Below are 12446 nucleotides of genomic sequence, written 5' to 3'. Positions count from 1 at the left end.
AAAGGTTCGGTAAACGACAACAAAACCAAGAGAAATGACATGGTTAACAAAACGTAATACCATAATACAGGAACCACATCTTCAACAAAGCAAATATTGTCAGAGGTCTGCAAAAAAAACAAAAAAAACTTTTTTTTACATAAATAAAGTAATAATTGTGTCAATAAAGCAAACAAACAAACCAACAATTTTACAAAAACAAAACAGAAAGTAAATACCAAAACACAAAGTAATACTCCCTCCAAAAACAATATTTCTGGGACAGTAAAAGACATACTGTTGTGTTTTTGGTCTTTAATGTCTTATTTTCCACCATATTTTTGATATGTACCTTGAATAAGTTGTAGTTTTCAAAAAGAATTGCTGTTGAAAATGTTTCATCGTTTGTGTTCTCAAGTACTTTCAACACTGTTGCTGTGTTTTGCTGAAAAACCTCTGGAAGCTTTGTCCCACTTTAATTTTCCTTCTGTTTTCAGTGTGCCGTTGTTGGTTTGGTCTTTTTTTTCTTTTTTTTTTTTTTTTCTTGTTGCTGTTTGTCCAAAGTCTGTCCAGACTTTTCCTGAAGCGCCGCCAGCTCCAGCTGCCCGGTGAGGACACACAAATGAACGCCTTGTACAGTTCCTGATGGCTGCCGGCGTGTTTTGACAGCTCTGTGTGACAATCTACTCATGTAGCCACAGATATATTAAAAACTGGTTTCATTATGAAGGGTAAAGAGTGACGGCTCCCAAACAAACGTGTGCACATACGGCAGGCCTGGTTCTGTACGGCATGCCAGCACAGACACATCTGTAATCCAAAGTAATGCATTAACTTCCTAGTTTGTGCTTACCTCCCAGCAGCTACAGTAGCAGAAAACCTTTGACCTCCCACGCGGGGTCAGATTGCCCCGGTGACTTTTTTTCTACACCTTCTCCGCTTACCTTCAGTGTCGTAACATCAGCCCACGGATTACTGAGACGTTCGGAGGCAAAAGGAGACCGTTTGCCAGCACTCGCTCGCTCGCTCGGCTCCCGTCTCCCCAACCCCATCATCTACAGCAAAAGACCCGCTTTCTGCCTCGTGTCACTCCATCTTGCTGTCACCTTGGCAACCGCTGCCGAGGTGAACCGCCATCTGGGATAGCCGACCTCATCCGCTGGCAGATTTCCACTGAGCTGCTGTCCACAGCACTGCCACACCGGCTGGTCTGGTGTGCGGTGTATCACCCCACAAACGGGCTCATTAACTGATCCGTGATCAGTTCAGCCAGTCTCGATGGGGTCAGCGGGGCTCTACCAGAAACACGAGGCGGATTATTCAGACTTGTGCTCAATATGAGAGCTAACTCGTTCGTTTCGTCATATTTAGGCATGAGATCACCTGATTCCACCTCAGCTTTCCTCATGAAAACGGCCTTCACTGCTTTCTTTTGCTTGAATAGATGACAAAATCAGAACAGGATTTGACATAAAAAGGTCACACTGCATGTGGATTTTCTTGAACCTAGGTATAAATATCTTCACATTATCTCCCAATATCAAAAATTAGATTTTAAATGGTAAATCCGGAGCGACTTTGACCAGTCAATCTGTTCTTTAGCCCTAAAGGTCCACAAAATGAACAGATACAAGTTGTGATATTTCAAAATCTGAGCCGGACGTGAGGAAACGTGAGCATGTGTGAATGTAAGCAAAAATAAGGATCATCTCATATTAACATAGTTTTTTTTATGTCAAATTTATTAAATAATTGGTCTTCAATGAAAATAGACACATAGGGAAAAATAAATAGACTGACTCTTCACACGGGAACACACAGCAGACCTTACATACAGTTTGGGAATTTCTGCTAAATTCTTACTGAGTAAAACGAGTGTCAAACCAAACTTTTTGCCATTTTTGTGCCACAACTTAATTTTACTTATACACAACACAAAATATGAAAGGGAGAGGATTGATTTAGTATTGCTGGCTTACGAAAACAACTTGTAATGAATAAAGTGAATTAAATAAACGTCTCTCTTTCAGGTGAAACAGGATGGACATGAAATTCTGCAGCATCACAAAGAAAACTTGTACTTTGTACAATTTTGATCTTTTTTTTTTTACCTTAGTCTTAATATTTCTTAAAATTATTATTTAAAGTACTTTAGTCTTGCTTTTGTGCAGATTCTAGATTGAATCATTTTATTTTTTGTCTTAGAGGAGGAATTACAGATAAATATCCAACAAACACAAAGGCAGACAGTTTTTTTTCCTTCTGAAATAAACACATAGTGAAAAACACTAAATTTGTGGACGGATTTATGACATAAAAAAAATCTGAAGAAATTCTGGTGAGTCAGGTAACCAATTTCCCTCCCCTTTGCTCTCAGTTTCTTGTGTCTGACAGTTCTTTCTGGCTGTTTTCATGTGTCGCTGTACATCCTCTTGCACTCTATGGAAGGGGACGGCGTGTCTGGACCGATGCTCCCCACCTGAGAATACGCGTCCTCCGGGGTGCGCGGCAGTCCGGGCGGCGTCATGCGCTTCTCCTTCTGCCTGCGGTTGCAGAACCAGACCCGGACCACCTCCTTCTCCAGCTGCAGTGTGTCCGCCAGGGAGTTGATCTCCTGCGCGGACGGCTTGGGACATTTGAGGAAATGGCTCTCCAGTGCGCCTTTTACGCTCACCTCAATGGACGTGCGCTTCTTTCTCTTCCTCCCCTGCGTGGCGATCTTGTCGATGCTGGTCGGGCTCCCGGTCGTGGAGTCGGCCTCCTCCAGCCATTTGTTGAGCAGAGGCTTCAGTTTGCACATGTTCTTGAAGCTCAGCTGCAGCGCCTCGAACCTGCAGATGGTGGTCTGGGAGAACACGTTGCCGTACAGGGTCCCCAAAGCTAAGCCCACGTCTGCCTGGGTGAAGCCAAGCTTGATCCGGCGTTGCTTGAACTGCTTGGCGAAATGCTCCAAGGTCGTCCGACGTCGGCGTGTCCTCGTCGGACTGCGGGTCGTGGCCCACACCCTGGTGCTGATGATGGTGCGTGTGGTGGTTATGGCTCTGGTGGTGATGGTGGTGGTGATGGTGGTCCAGGTCAGGGGAGTCCCCGCGCAGCAGCCCCGAGTGAGCAAGGCTCTGCTCGGTGTGAGAGCTCAGCATCCCGTTGACTGTAAATCCTGACGGCTGGGAGTAAACCAGAGACTGCTGCTGCCCCTCGCTGATGCTGCTGATGTGCGCCACGGAGCTGCCTCCCCAGCTTCCAGCGTGCGTCTGATGGGCTCCCAGATGGGGCGACCTGTGGTGCAGAGCGGAGCCCGAGTGCAGGTCATCCCTGTTCCGCTTCACCTCCTGCGGCTGGGAGCTGGGGGGCCACGGGGAGCCCGTCTCTGCCGCCGCAGCTGCCGCGGCCGCCGCCGCTGCAGCGGCCGCTGCGTGAGGCAACGATGTCACCCACTGGTGGGCATGACTCAGCATGTGCCCGCCGTTGCTCGCCACCATGGCTCCGTGCATGAAGTCTGCGCTTTGCACCATCTTAACCGAAGGGTCTCCTCTGTATCCGCCGGACACCGTGGTCACGGCCGTGGTGCCCGGCTGCATACCAGCACCTCTCCGGTCAGAGTGCAAGATCGGACCCGATAAAATCCTGCTGCTGGCCAAATACGGGCTGGAAGTGGCTGCTGCCATCTCCCAAGGCATAAATCTTCAGATGCGTCTCACCTTTAGGGTTTGGTGGAAGTCTTATTTGCTCTAATCCATAGAAGTACTCTAGCTCTGTTAGGTAAAGGACCTGACCCAATTAAAAGTAGCAAGCACTCCAGAGATAATAGTTGTTCGGAAACAATGTCCTCTTTCAGCTTCTCGTCAAGTTAACTTCCCTGTGTATTTCCGAGAGTTTGAGAACTTTCTAAAGTCCCAGAATCCACGCTTGGGTGTAATCCACTGTGCAGATGACAGGAAAAAAAAACGCCTTCGATCCAATCGGATGATCTGTTATCGTGAGATTAAAAAGAAACGAGAAGTACGACAAACTAAAACTTTGAATTTTCCTGACTTTTGCGTGTGCGCGACCCGGTGCGCCTTGCATGTGGAGCCACGGAGACGTATTGTGAGTTTACGCCGTGCCAAGGCTGCGTTTTGCTGCTGCCATCTCCGCCCAATTACAACAGCAGGGCTGCGCAGAGCCCCCCTGCTGATTGGACGCTCGGCTGAAAGAGAAGTTTCTGTGTTTACATGTTCGGTGCAAAAAGTTCTTGCTCTCAATAAGCGTCAATTTGTTGGAAGAAATACAATAATGACATAGAAACAGACACAAAAACAATGGTCAGTGATGAACTATATATATATATATATATATATATATATATATATATATATATATATATATATATATATATATATATATATATAGTAATTTAGGCTTTAATCAAAACTACTAGAAAGGTGCCTGCGTGGCTCTTTAGTCCCTAAAAGACCCCCTACCACTTTTTTATGTTGAAATCTTGGGGCGCACACTAAAGCTATGCTGGAACATTTCTCGCTGCACTTTTTTCCTAGACCAAACAGATGCAACCTTAAACATAAAGTGTCGGGGGGGATTTTGTTTGACCGGGTTGCCCCACTTTTTACAGGCCCTCCGGCGGCAAATGAAAGGCACGGACTGGGACACTTGGAGGTTTGTGTCTAGAGGAGAGAGCCAGGTGCTGGTCAGTCAGCTTTCTGCTCATTTCTATCCTTCATTGGATTTAACTTGGGCTGTGTCCAAAGGGGGGGATGATAAATAAGACTCCATCACTGTTAAGTGAGACTACTAGGGTTACTTTTAGTTTATTAAGGCAGTGGTTTCAAACAAATCAATACTTGTGGCCTGAGATTCTTGTGACAGACAAACAGACTGACCAAGACTTCAGATGTTTTTTTAGTCGTTTTTCATTTACTTACAAGCAAAGTTTAGTATCACAAGTCTTTCCCAGCCTTATCCTTTTTTTTTCTTTTTGTTGCCACACAAAAATTCATGAACCCTGTATAATTTTCTATATCAAACATAAAGAAAGTTGAAACTCCACCACAAAACCTTATGGTTAGTGTCAATGACTGTGTTGTAGATACAGGACCTCTCACGAGAAACACCTAAATTAAATTGTAATGCATGCAACATATCAGAGCGGAGTCCTATCGTACGTTAACACAAATTTAAGCATCCTATTCTCATATCAGACTGATAAAAAAGCCAATAGTCCTGAAATATTGCCACAGGCAACTTTAAGCTGTTTTAGAATATTAGCTGGACATCGTAGCAATAAATACAGTACTTAATGCCATTTAATCCAATTTAGTCCAGTCTCTTTTTATAGCACTAATTTAAAAGTTCATCTCCAAACTGTTTTCTGTTTATCAGGAGTATAATTGTTAAAACCTCTGGTTTTAGATATACATGTTCCATAATTAACTGAAGCCTTAAAATAGTTAATTTAAAAAAGGACAGAAATTATACCAAACTGTATTTGGTATAATTTCTGTCCTTTTAAATAACTTTGCATGTAAGGTTGTGAAAAAAAAATCCCTTTCAGCAGTCATTCCTCCCTATGATATGGTATAGTCCATCATAAATATTTTTCTTAAACATAACCCATGCATCTGCACCCTTAATGTCTGTGGTAAAGATACGTCAAAAGCCTAAAAATACTTCATCTATGATTGTAGTAATTTTATCTTACATTATGGAATAAAACATTTCCTTGAGCAATTTTAAGAAATAACAGCTCGCTTTACAAAATTTACCAATTTTCACAAATGCTGGTGCCCATATAAATTCGTCTAATAAAAAAAGGTACCTGAAGCCTTTTTAACTTGTAATTGATTTTTCTACGTTTATCAGAGGGTCTATGAACTTTTAATTACTAAGCCAAAACTTCCTGTTTCCCTGCCGTATAAAAATGAAATGACAAAGAGGCCTAAGGTGACAACTTCGGCCAGAACTGTTCTACAAATTGTGAAAAGCGGACTTGACATAGAAGTACATTTCTTCTTGCTGCTCCTTAAAAATTTGAAAGAGAATGTGCCATTTAAGAAAGTTATTTTTTTTTATTAATCATTTGCTAAAAAAATAACAATAGCATCAAACATGCCCATGTGTAGACATAGAGCAAAAATGTAAAAGTTCAAAATAATAAGAAGTGGGAAAAGCAAATCCAAGTTTATCTAAGAGGAGGAATAAGATCGAGGATGAAGGGTTTTCATAGCCCATGTTAATGTCACAGCAACAAAAGATCATTTTAAGACACATCTTTAGCTGGGATGCCGATAAATGGGGATGGGATGTATGTGTGTATAGTCCTTGAAATAGTCTTAGCTAGAATTTATGATGTTACAAAACCATTTTTTGAAGAAGCGGTGGTCAAACTGTTTGCTGCAGGGGTGTATCCAGCTAACTTAAAATACAGGAAGAGATATTATATGTAACCACCTGGGCAGTCACAGAGACCATGAAAATCTGCACGAGAAAAAGAAAACAAGTTTGTGAAATCTGTGTTGAATTAAAACAAAAGGGAATAAGTTACAGTGAGAAGTTTTCACGCTGCAACAACTTCATTCTGACCCGCGTACGGGTAAAGGAAAATGCCTTCCACGGCGTTGAAAACCTGCTCATTACCAAGCTGAATTCTGTGGAACGGCCCAACGTGCATCCAAACGGCACAGAAAGGGCCACAGTGTTTCGCATGCGGCGAGCTTCCCACCATAATGTGGAGAACACCAGACGAATCAGGGAAGGCAGTAATGTTTTTCATGTGTTGTGCTGCCTGGTCACAGCTCCGGCTCCCTCTATTTGTTATTCATGAAGGAAGCTGGGTGAAGAGGCCTTCTTATGATGCACATTTTTTCTCACTGCCCCCACCCAGCCGCCCCAGCCTCCCCCCCCCCGCTTCACCCTCTCAACCAGGGAGCTGCTCGACAACTACGACCATAATCTGTTGGCGAATGTTGCAATTAATCCAGCGTAATGAGCATGACACCGTCAGCTAATTGACATTATTGTTTCTTTAAGACCGACCTCGGATCTTGTGTGCAGAGACTCCCTCTGTCAGACTCCCACCCCTCCTCCCTCACCCTCTGTTCAGTCTTCAATATGCAGATCAGCCTTTTCTGTCCCCGGGGCTATTTTCTTTGGTGGACTTTTGAAATATGTAAATGTTTCCAAAAAAAATTGCGAAAGAGAAAAGTAAAAGCTTTCGTCTGGCAACCAGGAGTTCTTTCTTTTTTCTTTTTTTTTTGTCCATTTGGCGAAACAGATCATTTTCTTTTGTCCTTGCTGGTGTTTTTGTTTGGTTTGCTTCATCAGTCATAGGCCAAACTAATTTAAATGTAAGAGAACAACCAGGGAAAACACATAAAGAACAAATATGCTCAAATGGCGACTTTATTGCCATTTTTGAAGCATTTTTTCACATTCTTTTCTGCAAAGACTTAAAAAAACAAAAATTCCCAATACATATAAATTAGTGATGCAGTTTCAGCTCGTTCATTTTGAGCGTTTGCATGGCGTAGACGCTATAGGAAGGAGGAAACTGTTGCCATCTGCTCCTGGGCTCTATATGTGGTCTTTACAGAACAGACTGTCAGCAGCAAACATCGCAGAGAGAAAACAGACCTTAAGTATCTTTGAGCACTCTTTATTTTCCACCTCTCCAGCGTCGTCCCGCCGCTCTGATCATGAGCGTGTTTGACCTTCAGCTTCGCCCGAGCCAGAGAGATCCTTCACAGCGTGAGGTCCCCATGCCCACAAACCCCCGCTGCGCGCGCTTGAATCAGGAGCGGAGGGAGCGGGAGGGAAGAGAGAGACATCAGGGCGGACTCACCGCGGCGGTGCACGGGGCAGAGAAAATGAAAATCAAAGGAGATGGTGGAGCAAGACTCAGGAATGTGAAACTAACATGGCCGAAGATACTAAACTTTAAAGATGGATGTTTCTAAATAAACCATTTTTCTTGGTGAGCTGAGAAGTTAAAGCATGCGTCCTAAGAGACATAGATTCTTCTTTACATTTCTTCATGTTACAACCTCCGGGTTTTGGCCCAGGGTATTCTAAGTTAGGATTGCGATTTGATTTATTTATCTGGTTTAGTGTGGCTGTACTGCTAGAAGCTGAACCCCCCGGCCCGGTCTCAGGCCAATTGTTGCCTGTCATGTTTTTCAGGAATTTCTCATAAATTGCCCATATATCAAGAATAGAATTTAAAATTCTTCTTCTAACATATAAAGCCCTTAATAATCAAGCTCCATCATATATCAGAGCTCTGATTACCCCGTATGTTCCTAACAGAGCACTTCACTCTCAGACTGCAGGTCTGCTGGTGGTTCCTAGAGTCTCTAAAAGTAGAATGGGAGGCAGATCCTTTAGCTATCAGGCTCCTCTCCTGTGGAACCAACTCCCAGTTTTGGTCCGTGAGGCAGACACCCTATCTATTTTTAAGACTAATCTTAAAACTTTCCTTTTTGAAAAAGCTTATAGTTAGAGTGGCTCATGTTACCCTGAGCTACCTCTATAGTTATGCTGCTATAGGCTTAGGCTACTGGAGGACATCAGGGCCTATTTTTCTCACTCTACTGAGTTCTACTGTTCTCCAGTTTTGCATTGCTTGTTGTCATTTCAGCTTTTAACTTTTTGTTCTCTCTCTTTTATCTTCATAGTAGGTACACCTGGTCTGGCGTTCTGTTAACTGTGACATCATCCAGGGAAGACAGATCACCCGCTATTACCATCTAATGTAGAACAGATTACTAGATCAATGTGTGCTTCTGTGCTTTTTTGTCTCTCTAGTTGTGTCTCTGCTCTGTCTTCTGTAACCCCCAGTGGGTCGAGGCAGATGACCGTTAATACTGAGTCTGGTTCTGGTTCTCTGGAGGTTTTCCTTCCCGTTAATGGGGAGTTTTTCTTTCCCACTGTCGCTTCATGCTTGCTCAGTATGAGGGATTACAGCAAAGCCATGGACAATGCAGATGACTCTTCCTGTGGCTCTACGCTTCTCCAGGAGTGAATGCTGCTTGTCGGGACTTTGATGCAATCAACTGTTTCCCTTATATAGGAAATTTTTGACCAATCTGTATAATATGATTGAACTTGACTTTGTAAAGTGCCTTGAGATGACATGTTTCATGAATTGGCGCTATGTAAATAAAATTGAATTGAATTGAATTAAATATTTGGCTCCATCCATTTTCCAATCAACCGTGATCAGCTTCCTTGTCCCTGCTAAAGAAGGTCCTCCCCAGCGTGGGGCCGCCACAACGTTTCATCATGTGGATGTTAGGATGAGACGCACTATTAGTTTTCCTCCACACATTTCGTCTTGCATCACGGACGAAAAGTTCAGTGATTGATGTGTAAATAGCATATTTATTTGTTGTCACGTTAATAGATTCTCCACCTGAGCTGTGGATCTCTGCAGCTTCTCCAGAGCTACCAAGAGCCTCGTGGCTGCGTTAGTGCTGTCCTTGACCGGATTGTCCAGTTTAGCTGGAAAGCCATGCCTTCGTGGGTTGCCAGTTTTGAGATACTTCTTCTGTTTCCAGGTGAACCGAACAAGGAACACACCATCCAGTGTGTTCCTTGTTTTTTTTCATGGGGTTTACTCACTTATGTTCACTAAAGACCTATTTAAGTTCCCTTTATGTGATTTAAATTGGCACGTGTATTTCAAAAATGCAGTGCAGAGTTCAGAGTTCTCAGTCCGTTTTTGTCATTAGCAAAGCTGACAACAGCGTAGGACGGGGATCTTCAATTGTGGTCCTCCAGGTCCGGTGTCCTGCAACCTTTACGTGTCTCTGCTTCAACACACCTGATTGAAGTAATCAGGTCATTAACAGGACTCTGGGGAACTTGACAGCATACCGAGGAGCTAAATCAGTCATTTGGTTCAGGCATGTTGGATTGGAGACACGTCTAAAAGTTCCAGGACACCGGACCACGAGGGCTGGACTTGTAGACTCCTGGAGTAGGAGATGGTGGGGAGTGGTCACTAGTGGTTGCTTGCGTTCTGAGAATGCTGCAAGTACCCGGTTTGAACCCCGCACCCTGTAAAAAGAAGCTGCCCACTGCTACCCAAAGGATGGGTTAAATGCAGGGGACAAATTTCGATGGAGTGTACGACTGCAATGACAAATAAAGATTTCTTCTAGGATTGTGATAATGCTCATTTTCAGAAAGAGATAAAAGAAAAAGAAGAATCACAGCAGGCTGCAGTGGTTTGTGTGGCCATAGTTTGCATCACCGCGTGTAGAAAGAAAACTCTTCTGCTTTGGGTCAAGAAACTGATATTGCACAAGTTCTCTCCATCCTCTCAGATTCTCATCCCTGCCTGAAGAACAGTGTCCCCACAGTATGATGCTGCCACCACCATGTTTCATCACAGGGATGGTGTGTTCCCTGGTTTTCATGACCGTTTCTACACTAATGTTCTCTAAGAAACCTCAGAGTACTTCAGAGAACAGCTGTATTTGTACTGATATTAAATCGCTCTCAGAAGACCTTCATTTACCATGTAGGTAAGTAATGGAGGCGTGTTTGTGTTCCTACGTTAGAGCCAAAAGGGGGCTGAACACAAATATATGCCATACTTTTCAGATTAACAAATGTAATATTGTCCAATTTAAAAAGTTATGTGCAGCTTCGTGTTGGTCTGTCTCATCACCGACTAGTCCTTCATCTCTTACATTAGAAATGATGTAGAAATCAGCTAGACCAATCGTCAGCCGCAAAGCCCGCGACAGTTTAAAGGATAAATTCAATGGGAAAACACAGTTGTGGGTCGGCCAATTAGGAATGAATGCAAGGTAGATAATGTGTGAAGATTACAATAATTAATCCCAACAGATAATTTGAAAGGGGCCAAAGTGATGCAGAGGCAGAGTACAGCCGAGAAAGGCATCACTCTTGCGGGCTTTCTGTGTGTGCACCCAGGTGTTTGCAGGTGCTCAAAGCCTCTTTCTAAGTGTCTGTATTCATTAACATAATGGTGAGAGGTGTTCCAGGAACGATGGCGTAGAAGTCTATGATTAATGTTTATGCTAAACCAAACACGGAGTAGAGCAACATCTGGGCCATCACAGAGGAGGGGAAAAAAAAACAGAGGAAATTGCAAAAAGATGAGACTCTTGGCTTTGGAGCATCCAGATAAAGTCCTGACCTGCATGAAAAACGCGGCGCTCATTGCACAAAATAAGACATGTAAGACGGGTTTGGGGGAGAGATGGCTTTGGGTTTTCTAATTTCCTTTTAGGGTTTTTTGGTGAAGCGTGAGCTGAAAAAGAAGTAGGAAAATTTGATGCTTCTACGGTTGTAGTTTGTGTTTTTCCCGTCCGACTCAGATTCACCCGTGTTCTGTCTCCAAAGTTTCCTTTACTGACTACAACTGCAAACAGCATGACAGAGAAATTTAGTCAGGAAATACCTGCAGCTCTGCAGTTCGTGGCTACAGACAACTGTAGCCCTGTGCCGTGGGCCGGACAGAGAGCCAAGTCAAACAGCCGGTGTCTCTGAAGGCCTGGCCAGGCTGAATCTGGCTGGCCCTGTGCCTTTCATAAAGGCAGACACGGCCCTCTGAAGCTCCCACCACGGTCCACGCGGTTATAAAGGCCCTCTGTAGTTAAGATGATTCCTCTGGTGGATTTGGAGGGAAAGAAGGAAGTATTACATAGAGAAATATATATTAGGTGACTGATACAAGTAGCAGAACGGTTTGGGGTACTTACATGGTCTTGTTAACTGCATTCCAGTAGCTCCTGGATTATACGCAAGAGAGATATCTAAGTGGATTTAGTCACTTCCCTTTATGCTTTATTTAAATTTTAAAGCATGTTGCAAAGAAACGAAAGATGAAGTTGAGCGCCGATAAAGCTAACAGGTGAAAATTGTTACCAAACTTCCAGGCGTATACCCTGTACGATCAATGGAAAAATATCTGTAAGGGTGGAAATGTAGACAACTGAAAATCTGGAATGAGCTGTTTACACATGTTTTCACACCCTCCAAAGTAATGCTTTGCTTTTGAGTCAGTGTTCTTCCTGAGTTCACCTGTGAAATCAATTCTCGTGAATCTGATTAACCTGCAATCAAGCTCAGCTTTTCACAGAGGCTATTGCTCACGTTTGACATTTGCTCTGATGCACCCTATATTTAAAGCAAAGAGGGTATAAAAGAAAAAAAAATCTACGTACAACTGTATAACTGTTACAATTACTGTAATAAGTGTTTTGCAGTAACTATGTGCAATAATGTGCTGTGGTATATTGTCAACATAAAGGTCATTCATTCCTGCTGCTACCTGATCATACTTCGCTGCTTTATACCTGTAATCATTATAGTAATTACTGCAACCATGCACCATAGATGCAACAATAACTGTAATAACTTATGTGCAATAAGCTATTTAAACAAGGTGCTATAACCTGTGCAATAATCCTGTGCAATAATCCTGTATAAAGTGTATAATA

General features: G+C 43.1%; 1 pseudogene; it reads right to left on the bottom strand.

The window, feature by feature from the left end:
- Positions 1-2091: 2091 nt before the first annotated feature.
- On the bottom strand, positions 2092-4216 carry LOC118561940 (annotated as a pseudogene).
- Between the last annotated feature and the right edge of the window lie 8230 nt (positions 4217-12446).

This window comes from Fundulus heteroclitus, unplaced genomic scaffold (genome assembly GCF_011125445.2).
Source record: "Fundulus heteroclitus isolate FHET01 unplaced genomic scaffold, MU-UCD_Fhet_4.1 scaffold_762, whole genome shotgun sequence".
Lineage (NCBI taxonomy): Eukaryota > Metazoa > Chordata > Actinopteri > Cyprinodontiformes > Fundulidae > Fundulus > Fundulus heteroclitus.
This window is presented reverse-complemented; position numbering and strand designations above follow the sequence as displayed.